At 38.5% G+C, this 12,056-nt stretch overlaps 1 long non-coding RNA gene across 1 annotated transcript; it reads right to left on the minus strand.

Annotated features, from left to right (window-relative positions):
- Positions 1-3,809: 3,809 nt before the first annotated feature.
- Positions 3,810-11,850, minus strand: LOC128677242 (uncharacterized). Its single transcript, XR_008405511.1, has 5 exons — positions 11,836-11,850; positions 10,426-11,431; positions 8,679-9,934; positions 4,171-8,371; positions 3,810-3,865 (listed from the first exon to the last, which is right to left on the minus strand). It is a non-coding gene; the product is annotated as an uncharacterized LOC128677242 (long non-coding RNA).
- Between the last annotated feature and the right edge of the window lie 206 nt (positions 11,851-12,056).

Raw genomic sequence — 12,056 nt, forward strand, 5'->3', positions numbered from 1 at the left:
GCAGGGCGGCTAGTAGGCGTTATAGTCCGCACAATTCTCAACATTTTATACCTTGAAGTCATATTCATATGTCTGCCGCTTTGGCGTCCACAGCGCTTGGAAATTTTCCTTATTAAATATATAGGCATCATAAACTAAATTACCGTACCCATACTACGTGACCCGTTCAGAGGCGGATGGGTCAGTCTTTTAAAATACCGCACTTGATCATAGGAGGGGGGGGGGGGGATTTCATCATCACGTACACAATATCGCAGAGAGAATCAGAGGATCACAGAAAAGGAGGAGGGGCGGGGATAACAAAATGGATCCTTTTATACGTAGTATGGGTACGTTCCCTTATCTTATTAATATAATATATATATTAAATATAAATATTCTAGATCGAGTATAATAAAAATAGTCTAGACAGGAAACATTGTTTTATATTTTGTAGATCAAGTATATTAGTTAAACTGTCTAGATTTCAAACAAAAATGGACAAAACAAAAATGTTTGCATGTTTTAATAATATATCGTCACAGAAAAATTATTAAAAATGCAACAGAGAACTTCGGCCACTTTTAATATTCTTATACGTCTATTATTTAGTACCATACATTAAAAGTGACTGAATGCCAGACAGATTACCAGAGCCCTCCCCTCCACTGAAAATTATACTACTTAGATTCCATAGCGCTCTTCCATCCCCTCCACTAAAAAAATACTCGACTCTCATTGGTCGAGCCCGTAATCTCGTCCAAAGTGTGATGCATGAACAGGTAGAAATTATATAAAAGAGGCGCGTACGATAAAAAAATCACTACCAATTGAACTGTTGAAGAAGATACATCTCCATAAAATCAGTGACGCTCTATTATCATCTACATACCATGACTCGATTTGGAACCAACTTGGACTTCTACATATTTCTACGAGAAGGCGACCTCAAGGATTATAAAAGGCTCCATCAAGCGATTTTGGCTGGTATTCCACTCAGTGTTTGTGACCAAGATTCTGAAGAAATATTAAAGTTTTCAAGATCCATCACTGTCAACTTGAATCGCAGATGGACCGCGGCAAACAGAACTCAGAAAACATTTATGAATAAACATATGGGCTGGTTAGAGGAAAGAATCAAGTGGCCTGTGTGCAATAACCTGAATCTCGCGAAGATTTTTGAAGATACCATAGAGGAAGAAAATCAGCTACCAGAGCCTACAGATTACGTCACTCCATCCACATCTTCTGTTACAAAGGATATGAGCACTTCTACAGAAAGTCCGGTCAGAAAACCATTTTCTGACCTGGGAAACAAGCAAAAAAAAAGACGGTCAGGTACATTAACTGACTATACAGCAGATGAGTTGTCTTTTGCTCTCGTCTCTAACCTGAAATCGGAAGGAAAAATCGACCTTGCCCAAGTGATTGGGCACCTTATGAAAAACCCAGAACGAGCACACGAAGTTCAAACATATTTGTTTCACAAGGAGAAGAAGGAAACTCTCGAGGAAGATCAAGCTTTGGCCCTTGCTACTTCACTGGATTTGTCAAAATGGAGATATTTGACGCTAAGGGCTTTCTTGACAAACTACGAAGGTTCTGCACAGCTTCCTTCGTACTACAAACTGTTGAAAGCTAAGAAGAAATGCTATCCGGATACGTCTGATATTGAAGTAACTGAAGATGGAGCAAAGGTGAAATTGCAGTCATTACTGAATTTGACTGTACAGAGGATCCTGCAAGTTGTTGGCGAACCTCTAAATCTCCCAGATGGACATCTAAAAATGACCAGCAAATGGGGATTCGACGGATCTTCAGCACAAAGTAATTACAGACAGAAAAGCGGGCAACCTGACTTCGATGATTCATCAGTATTCATGACGAGTCTTGTGCCATTAAAGCTTGAGTCTGACAATGTGCTGATCTGGGAAAATCCAAAACCTTCTTCCACGTTTTACTGTAGACCAGTGAAGTTTCAGTTCGCAAAGGAAACCAGCGAATTCATCAAACAAGAAGAAGCTGCGATGAAAGAAGAAATCCGAAACCTGACTGTGTCAAGATGCGGGGAAGTCGAGATCAGTCATGATCTGCACATGACGATGATTGATGGCAAGATAGCTACAATCATCACCGATACTCCATCTGCAGCGACTTGCAATATATGTCTGGCAAAACCCAGTGAAATGAATAACTTACCAGAAGTATTCTCAAGACCAGTTCGGGATGAGGTGTACCAGTACGGACTCTCTACACTTCACATGTGGATCAGAAGCATGGAGTGTCTATTGCACATATCGTACAATATGGACTTCGAGATGTGGTGTGCACGAGGTGAAAATAAAAACCTCAAGAAAGCAAGGAAGGATTTCACGCAACAACAATTCAAAGAGCAGATGGGACTCTTGATAGATATTGTTAAACAGGGCTTCGGAACTACGAACGATGGCAACACTGCAAGAAAATTTTTCAGAGAATACCAGAAGAGTGCACAGATTACGAAGATTGATGAGAATCTCATTAGGCATTTCGCTGTGATCTTGCAGGTCATATCCTCTGGGAATGCCATCAACATCGAGAAATTCCGGGAATATTGCAGAGAGACAGCTGAACTTTTTGTACACCTCTATCCATGGTACAATATGCCAGCAAGTGTGCACAAGCTGCTCATACATGGGGCTGATATTTGCCGACATTTCTCTTGTCTGCCTATTGGAATAATGTCGGAAGAAGCATCCGAAGCAAGAAATAAGGAATTTAGAAATACAAGGGAGCAACACACTCGGAAAATGGGAAGGATTCAGAATAATGAAGACATTCTTCATAACTTTTTAATAACTTCGGATCCATATATATCACACATCAGGCCAAAGTATGCAAAATTCAATAAATTAAAATTATTTTCAGAAGCTATTGACTTATTAGAATCAGCGGTAGAGGAAGAAGCAGAAATGGAGATCGACGAAGTTTCAGTGGATAAGACAAATCCTTTGGAATAATCATCTCTTTAGTGTGCACAATATCACAGCTCTTTTCAGAGCTTTACAACAGCTCTCTCCAGAGCTCTACAAAAGCTCTTTTCAGAGCTCTACAAAAGCTCTTTTCAGAGCTCTACAAAAGCTCTTTTCAGGGCTACCATATATATCTTCATATTTCTTAGCTTTACAACAGCTCTTTTCAGAGCTCTACAAAAGCTCTTTTCAGGGCTACCATCTATATCTTCATATTTCTTGGGCAACATAGTCAATATCTAATGTATAAAATTCTCGCACGGTATAAATTTTGTGTGCTTGTCGCAAAGGTCTTGCTTTAAAAAGATAATCGTTTCATCATTAATAGTATGAAATTTCATCTCAATCAAAAATTTCATCGTAATCCTGACCTCCCCCCCAGCCTTCGTATGATCAAGTACGGGTATTTTAAAAGACTCCCCATCCGCCTCTGAACGGGTCACGTAGTATGGGTACGGTAATTTAGTTTATGATGCCTATATATTTAATAAGGAAAATTTCCAAGCGCTGTGGACGCCAAAGCGGCAGACATATGAATATGACTTCAAGGTATAAAATGTTGAGAATTGTGCGGACTATAACGCCTACTAGCCGCCCTGCCTAACAGTATTACCATTTCAAAGATTTTTATGATTATTACTTTTTCTCCATACAAAAAAATAAACAGTATTTTTTTTAAATATGAAAATGCACTTTTTAGCAAAAACCTTATTAACAAAAGTCAAAGCTATTGTTAAAAGGAGTATGTAAAAAAAAAATCAGCGTGATAGCTGCACTTTGATCCCTAAGTCCACCATATACGATTTTCGAACCAGTGTGCGACTGCGAGAATTTTCCTTCTGCTACGCCGCGAGGCGCTGCATATGATGCCGGCTCTGTGAAAGGGTCATCGATTACGCGATTCAGTGAGAGGCGCGGCGTATGGCACCGGCTCTGTTAGAGGCGCGGTTTGTGGCACCGGCTGCGAGGACAGGTGCGGTTCAGTGATACCGTCTGTAACGACAGGCGCGGTTTTTGATGTGGGCTGTGAAGATGCGCCGTTACTAATCTTGCAAGACACGAAGGTACTCATTGAAATTTGAGGTAAAAGCAAATCACATTAGACCACGTAGGTAAATTTAAGAGCATTAAGTTTTAGAGAGTTGATTAAAATATAATTGATTTACAATATAATTGATACCAGCTATGTAGGCAAGCGCGGTCTGCCCAACCAACTGCGTAGACTGGCAGTTTGACGCACCGTCTGCGAGAATCTTCCTTCAGATATGGCGCGAGGCGCAGCGTGTGACGCCGGCTGTGAAGACAGGCACGGCGTTTGATGTCCGGTCTGTGTGAGACGTAGCGCCTGTATCCGGCTTTGTGATTGATGGCGATGCGATTTGAGGCACCGGCTCTTGCGGCAGACTGGTGCGGACCAGTATACCGGCTGTAATGACAGGCACGGTCTATGAAGACCTGCAGGTACTAATCCCGCAAAACACGAAGGTCGCATAAATGAATGGCAAACTGAAATTTTAGGTAAAAATATCGTATTGACCTACATAGGTATATATACATTTAAGACAGTTTAATTACAATAGAATAAATTGATACCGGCGGTAGACAGGAGCAGTCTGCGGAACCAACTACGTAGACTAGCTTGGTGTGACGCACCCACTGCTAGAATGTTTCTTCTGCTACGGTGCGAGGCGCTGCATAAGACGTTTGATGCAGACTCGTGAGAGGCACGGCGCGTAATACCGGCTCTGTGAGAGGCGCGGTCCAATGATACCGGCTTTAAAGAGAGGCGCCAGTTTATGACACCGGCTGTGAAAACAGCAGGCGCGATTCAGTGATACCGCTGTAACGACAGGCGCGGTTTTTGATGAGCTGCTACTAATAGCATGACACGAAGGTAGCATATATTATAGCAAACTGAAATTTGAGGTTGACCTAGAGCATTAATTTTCAGATTTAATTACAACAGATAAAAAGTTTAATTACAACAGAATAAATTGATACCGGCTGTGTAGACAGGCGCGGTCTGTGGTACCAAATGCGTAGGCACGCTTCGTATGACGTACCAACTGCGAAGAATTTTGCTTCTGCTACGGCGCGAGGCGCTGCATGCGACGTTTCATGCCGGTTCTGTGAAAGGCTCGGCGTATGGCACCGGCTCTGTGAGAGGCGCGGTCCAATGATGCCGGCTCTAAAAGAGGCGCGGTTTGTGGCACCAGCTGTGAAGACAGGCGCGGTCCAATGATATTGTGGCACCGGCTGTGAAGACAGGCGCGGTCCAATGGTATTGTGGCACCGGCTGTGAAGACAGGCGCGGTCCAGTGATTCCGGCTCTAAAGAGAGGCGCGATTTGTGGCACAGACTGTAGCGACAGGTGCGGTCTATGATGTGGGCTGTGAAGATGGGCTGCTATCAACTCGCAAGACACGAAGGTAGCAAGTAAGATTGCAAACTGTAATTAGAGGTAAAAAAATCGCATTGACCTACATCTAACAATCCAAATTTTAAATATTTATACAATGAAGTAACTACGTATGATATTTTTATTTTATGGTAATTATTTGTTACCTGTTGGAAACAGCATATCAGTTCTATAGCTGATTTAATGTTATTTACTCCACGGGTTTGGTTGGATGATGTTATTTATGCATATAGCTTCCTGCATTGACACAATTTAAAATGGCACCGCAATACTATTTCTGGTGTCTGAAATTCTAAAGAAAGATTTTGCCCTACTTAACCTAACTTAGCTTAATTACTACTTATCTAAAAGTTGATAAAAACATCAAATAATTAGAAACCATGCAAGAAAAGTTGCTAGCTTTACGATAATTGTGTAAATATACTGAAGGTTTAAAAAAAAAATAACCACTTGCGAACATTTGTATGCGACCATAATAAATTAATTATTGAGGGCAGCGTTCTCACCACAGCGGATCATTGGTATATTATTGTTTATTGGATCGATATCTCCGGAAAAACCATGCTCTCCTCTTTAGTCCGAGCTCAGGCAAGTTATGCACGTCATACACAGCTCAAGTCACTGCAAAATTCTTTGAAGCATTCCCTAAAGCAACGCGTACAGCAAACCTAGTTAAATAAGATAAAGGACGCGAAAATTGAAGTCATGTAAGGGATTAGACAATATTTCTAACAGTCAGCTCAAAATTATAAGAGAAAAAAAAAATTACCAGTTATCCAGACCAAAAAAAAATTTACCAAAATTCACCATCTTTCCTTATCGGTTATTCTAATTTTTGATTCACATTAGTCAACTTATAAAATTATTATGTAAACCAGGTGCAGCTTTGAACTCCTGAAGATCATAACACCATGTAGATATATATAACGTGCACCTAAGCTAAACAAGTTACGAAAAAAATCTACAACAGAAGTTAGGGACAAAATACTATAGGTATTATAAAAAATGCAGATAAACTGAAGTAAGGTAGGTATATACTTATTACTTGCACCCATAGCGATTCTAGACACCAAAATATCTAATTCCATCATTTTCCTAGGAAGCAGGTGATTGTGGTTTTACTGTGCATTTTAGCTTCTCTTCTATATTAAGTACTCTTAAGTTACATGCAGATATGCAAATGCTCGCGTCTACCATCAGGTCGGGCAGCAGCGCCTAACAACAACTCAATAAAAATTATCCAAAAGACCGCGCACGCGGTCTGTAAAACAAATATATTTACAAGTTATGTAAAATATGCTGAACAAAAAGCGAAGAAAGAATTAAAGTTTTAAAAATTAGCTATTAAAAAACAGCTGCAAAATCTATTAGCAAACGCAGCCGTTTACAAATAGTTAATAGTGAATAACAAATTGTATGAGCATACCCAGTTTGTTAAGACATGGTAAGTATTTGAGATCATAAGTCTATAAATTCTCCACTATCATTTGCTAATATCCTGGACATAAAGCTGTAATATGTCCATTAACTAATCCATCGAAAATCAGCTGTGGTAATGCGTCTTTCACTGTAATATTTTATGCAACACTCATCTCACATTGTTATTACTAACACAACAGTAAGCAAGCTGCCATGATTGTAAAAGTAACTTCATTAGCTACTAGTCCATACAAGTAGCAACCATTGATCGGTAGATTAGATTAAGATACACTTAAATCCAATGCTTTGATTAAGACACTTAAACCATTGCCACAAATTCAAAACTTGCACTAGTATCACAGCACACACTATTTTTAATTTAGTAAACTTCCATTTTCAGAATTTGCAAACTCAAGAAAAAAGTTGACTGACACCATTCTGCTAGTAAGAAATACCTGGAAATAAGTACGTAAGAATTTCATTTTGTGTAGTAGGTTCTCAAAACTAGAATGAAATGAATTGTTATACCTAATGTGTCATTTTATTCCATTTTTAAATCCAAAAGATTCTGACTCATCCAGTTGTTTCTCTATCCGTGACTTTCTTTGATTCATATTTCAAGTCAGAAATTATGGTGTCTGCCAATGAGACAAAATACGACAGAAAAACACTGCTCAAGTTTAAACCATCATCTCGGCATCTATAATGTAGGACAATGTAGGTACTTCATTCTGTACAACAAATTGTTAGTTCCATCAGTTCTACTTACACACGTAGTTGAATTCTTGAATTCCCGCAGTTTGTATAAAATATTTTTGCAATCGAGATTGTGTGGTAGATGTAACAGTTTTTGTAAAAATTCAAATGACTTCAATAATTTTACACAGTCAGGAGAATTTCATTCAATTTAGCTTAGTTTTTATTTCCCCCTTGTTCACCTATATAATTTTAAAAATTAGGATCGTGATTTGTATTGGACTTCGTGAACGAGGACAAAGGGATAATCTGAGATTTCACCACGTTTCCAAAATGTATAGGTTACTTATTCAACTTAGGTATAACCTGAAAATTATAAATTTCTAACAGTTAGCGGGCCCTACGCATACCTTTCAGAAAAAAGCATATTATTGCCTTACTTTTTACCAATTGCAAGGAAAGTATTAATCCTTATTTTTTAATTATCCAGATTTTTTAATCAAATATACTTTTGTCAAGTTTCCGTCTCTAGAGCGTCGAAGTAATGTATCTAATAAGATATTTTTTTTAATCCAGTGAGCATTGGATAAGTGAACACCACTTACCTGCCTCGAATAATTCGTGCACACGATACCGGTTTCACTTGATTACGTATTAGAGAAATTCAATTTTATAGCCTAAATCGACAGGACATTATTGGACCGAAGAGGACTTATCTTTGAGCGGGCTGGTGGTCCACTCGCTAAAGTCAACTGGAGCCGGTTAACCTTCATGAAGGGCCAACTTGTAATGTTATTCATTCGACACGTGAAAGGCTTCACGACTGCCTCTGCTCCGTTCCAGTTAGCTGTGAAGTTTGCACACATGTCAGTTTAATTACTCACACCTACTTAACGTAGCAAGTCCATTTTTTTTAATTATACGACTATTTTAAAACCTCAAGCGGTACAGTTTAAATTATTGGTCTGTTTTAAATTTCAAATAATTAGGAAATTTTTTCGAAGTTCGTCTATAGAATCCGATATGCTAGGTCAAATTCCACGCCAGCGGATTTTGAACATTCGATGGCTTAATGATCAAACACCCCTAGCGTCGAATCTATTTATTATTTAAAATTCAAAACAGATTATAATCAGTTCCTTAGCACAACTTACCATTTATACTTAAGTTATCCATGTATGCCTCTGTTCATTTCCTACATTCCATACAAGTTTTTATTTGATTTTGTTTCTTCCTAATAATTTTCATTTCTATTAAATTTCATGCTATCATATATGGTGTCCAGGAATTAATCAGCCCACGCAGCAACTTTTCTCGTTATGGTATCACAGAAATAGGTTCCATTCTCATTGTGGTACAAGTTTGAACAATATAATCATTGACCTGGATTACCTAGCAGTGAAAGTCACCTCGGCGCGTCGCGGGCTTTATGTTTGTTCGTCAGCCAGTTACCGATCAATCTCCACTTGCCTCCGTCTATTAATGCGGTACACAGTGCCTGATTGGGTGGAATGTTAATAACAAGTTGCCTACTGGCATTAGTTACAACAAAAGGGTTTTACGCCCAATAAATAACAAAACCAAGTTTTATTTTGAAAAGATAGAGAAGAGATTGTCAATTGTTTCTTTGTTATGAATAACAAATGACTCACCCAGACACGTCAACTTATTTGCAAATGTATACCACCAACTGGCTACGCAGAAGTGGAACGTTTCACCCGATCCGGACGCGCCGTGGGCGGCTGTGGTACCATTATGGCCATCGAAGACAGTCGCTTCTATGATGTAGTTACTAGCAGCAACGGCAGAAGTTTCTGAGGTCTAAAGACAAGGTTACACCAAAAAGGGCCCAGGGCCCGTTATCAACTGGCTATAATTATGTTCACTCTTGGGCCTAACCTTTACCTAGTGGGCTGATAACCGGGACTCGACAGTAGCTATTTTTCCGCTTCGTATACAAAGGGCGCGGCTCTGAGCAGTAGTGCGTACCGCAGCAGACGAGGCGCTCCGTACAGTGTCTACCTCCACGTCCGACCTCGACGCAGCGACGTGACTCGCCGCGGCGATGATGACTCATGGAATAATACATTTGTGCGTGGTGAAATCACAGTTAAATTAAAATGAAAAAGTATTAGAAAGAGACCACAACAACTTTTTTAAACAGTTTTTATTTTCATACTTAAACATATGATACAATTTTTCTTATTCAATATGAATAAACAATAGACTTCCAATTTAATCAACTCTGTATTAGAAAAAATTGAAACATTTATTTACACAAAATAATTTGACTAACTAAAATAAAATTAAGGATACCGTTACAAACCCATCCGTAGTTATGCGGTGTCCACGCCCAGCGGCAGCCAAGATGGCGGCTGGCGGATGCAGACCCACGCGAAACGCAATGGGACTGTAATTTAGAAAAACATCCTACATAGTATATCACAGATACAATTGATTTACATTACCTAGTATTTTTTAGATCTTATGTTACTAGCATTGGTTTGACATTGTCTAATTCTTTGAAAAAGCTGTCTAGACCGCTGAGATCATTCTTCCATATATTATCAACCTTTTCCCGATGCTGCTTGGCTATTTCCTCTTCCTTATTGCACAATCCGAGATCAGCTTGCATTTGAGCCCACCTTCTTGCACGTTCTCTTTGTTTCGTAACAAGTTCACTCTCAGCGCGTGACAGAGAGTTGCTCAAAATGGCGATTATTCTTAAATCGCGCTTTCTCTTGGTCTTGGCACTAAGCGACTTACTTTTAACTTGGCGAACCCAATTAGAAAGGGATTCAGTTTTGCTTTCACAAAAATCAACAACAGATTTTTCGTTTGTACTGTAGCCCATAGTTAATGATTGAGCAGAAAATATTGTTGCGAGACAATATTACACACCTGAATCCAACCAGGCAAGAGTCTACTTGTAGAACTGCGCAGCACTTCACATCACAACTTTCACGTCTTCACTGCACGAATGATGACAAATCTCTGTGGGCGCTGACGTCATGGCGGCTATATATAGGGTACGCCGCTCGGGGCCAAGCTGCGCATTTCAAATTCAAAATGGCTACCTCGACAAGGCGAACACGGGTGAACGGAGGGGTACAGAGGGGAAATTAGGACGCTGGCATGTGAGCCGACTTGCGCCGAAAGAATCCGAAGAAAACAACACGATCAATAATATGTCACGGATGGAATCATTGATTTAGAATTTTTATTTTTTATTTCTTTGGCATAATTGAATTTGAAAATATGTGACCACAATATATCTAAATAGGTTTCATACTACTGGGTTTTAAAAATATATCCAATTTTATATCTAGGTACCATAAGGCTAGGAACACACAAAATGCATATGTAGTTTGTGTGAGCGATAGTTATTATTTTGTATACTAATATTGAAATTGCTTAAAATAAGTGTATTATAAAATTAATAGTAATATTTATAGGTTCTAAAGAATCTGGCTGAAATATTGAAATAATATTTTCCATCCAAATACTACCTACCAGTATTAATTTTAGAAATTTAGAATAACATATTTTCATGGACTTTGGATAAGTAAATTTAGGGGTGGGTATACCTCACATTCGCCCATCCAAAAAAAGGAAACGTTTTTCTACTTACTCCAAAATCATATCCAATACAATCACAAAGATTTTTAGTATGCTATTGACACCATAAAAGCCTAGGTTCCTTTTATCAAAATTCGCATTAGAATCAAATTTATAGGTATCTGAAAATCATCAGTTTTGTGATGAAAACTTTATGGAAGTTAAACTTTAATATTATAAAAACAAAGCATTGAAGTAATTCATTATTTTTTATGTACAGATCCCATTACTTACGACTTACGTTGAATTCGTGGTGTTTTTCAAAGCATTGGAAGACTACAGCGTTCATCTGAAGTAAAATAAATAAAAGTTGGTGAAATAATATCTTCAAACAAACGTAATGTACAGATGCAGTTTCACGTTTTTATCCTGGTTCGAATCCTACTACACTAAACAGGCCAACACTTGCTTCTGGTAAAGGAAAACATCGTGAGGAAACCTGCAGACAGTTGACTATTTAGTTCACGCATGTATAAGATCACTAAATGATGGTAATTGTAAAAGTTTAGACGACTTGAATAAAATCTGACGCCAGTGTTAAACTTGTCATATCATCATAGATTTCTAAAATAAAAGTCATGTTTTTTTTAAATATGTAAATTCCAACTAATATCTTGAAATCATTTCATTGCTGCTTGCTTATGCTTACAATCAATAAAAAAAAATATCCCGAATTCGTCAATAAGCGAATACCTATATGTATGTAGGTACTCAGTCTGGCCGCAGCATTATAATTTTCAATACGCGGAAGGGAATCGAATTTTTGCTTTGAGAAATTATTAAAAGGCGAGCTAAGGCAAGCTATGCCGATGTTGTGTTTTAGACAAAGACGCAAGCAGTTATTTCGGGAAGATAAACGTGGTACTTTCTAGCAGTTTATTTGCGCATGATAATAGGAGATTGAGCATTATGAC

The sequence above is a fragment of the Plodia interpunctella genome, chromosome 17 (assembly GCF_027563975.2).
Source record: "Plodia interpunctella isolate USDA-ARS_2022_Savannah chromosome 17, ilPloInte3.2, whole genome shotgun sequence".
Lineage (NCBI taxonomy): Eukaryota > Metazoa > Arthropoda > Insecta > Lepidoptera > Pyralidae > Plodia > Plodia interpunctella.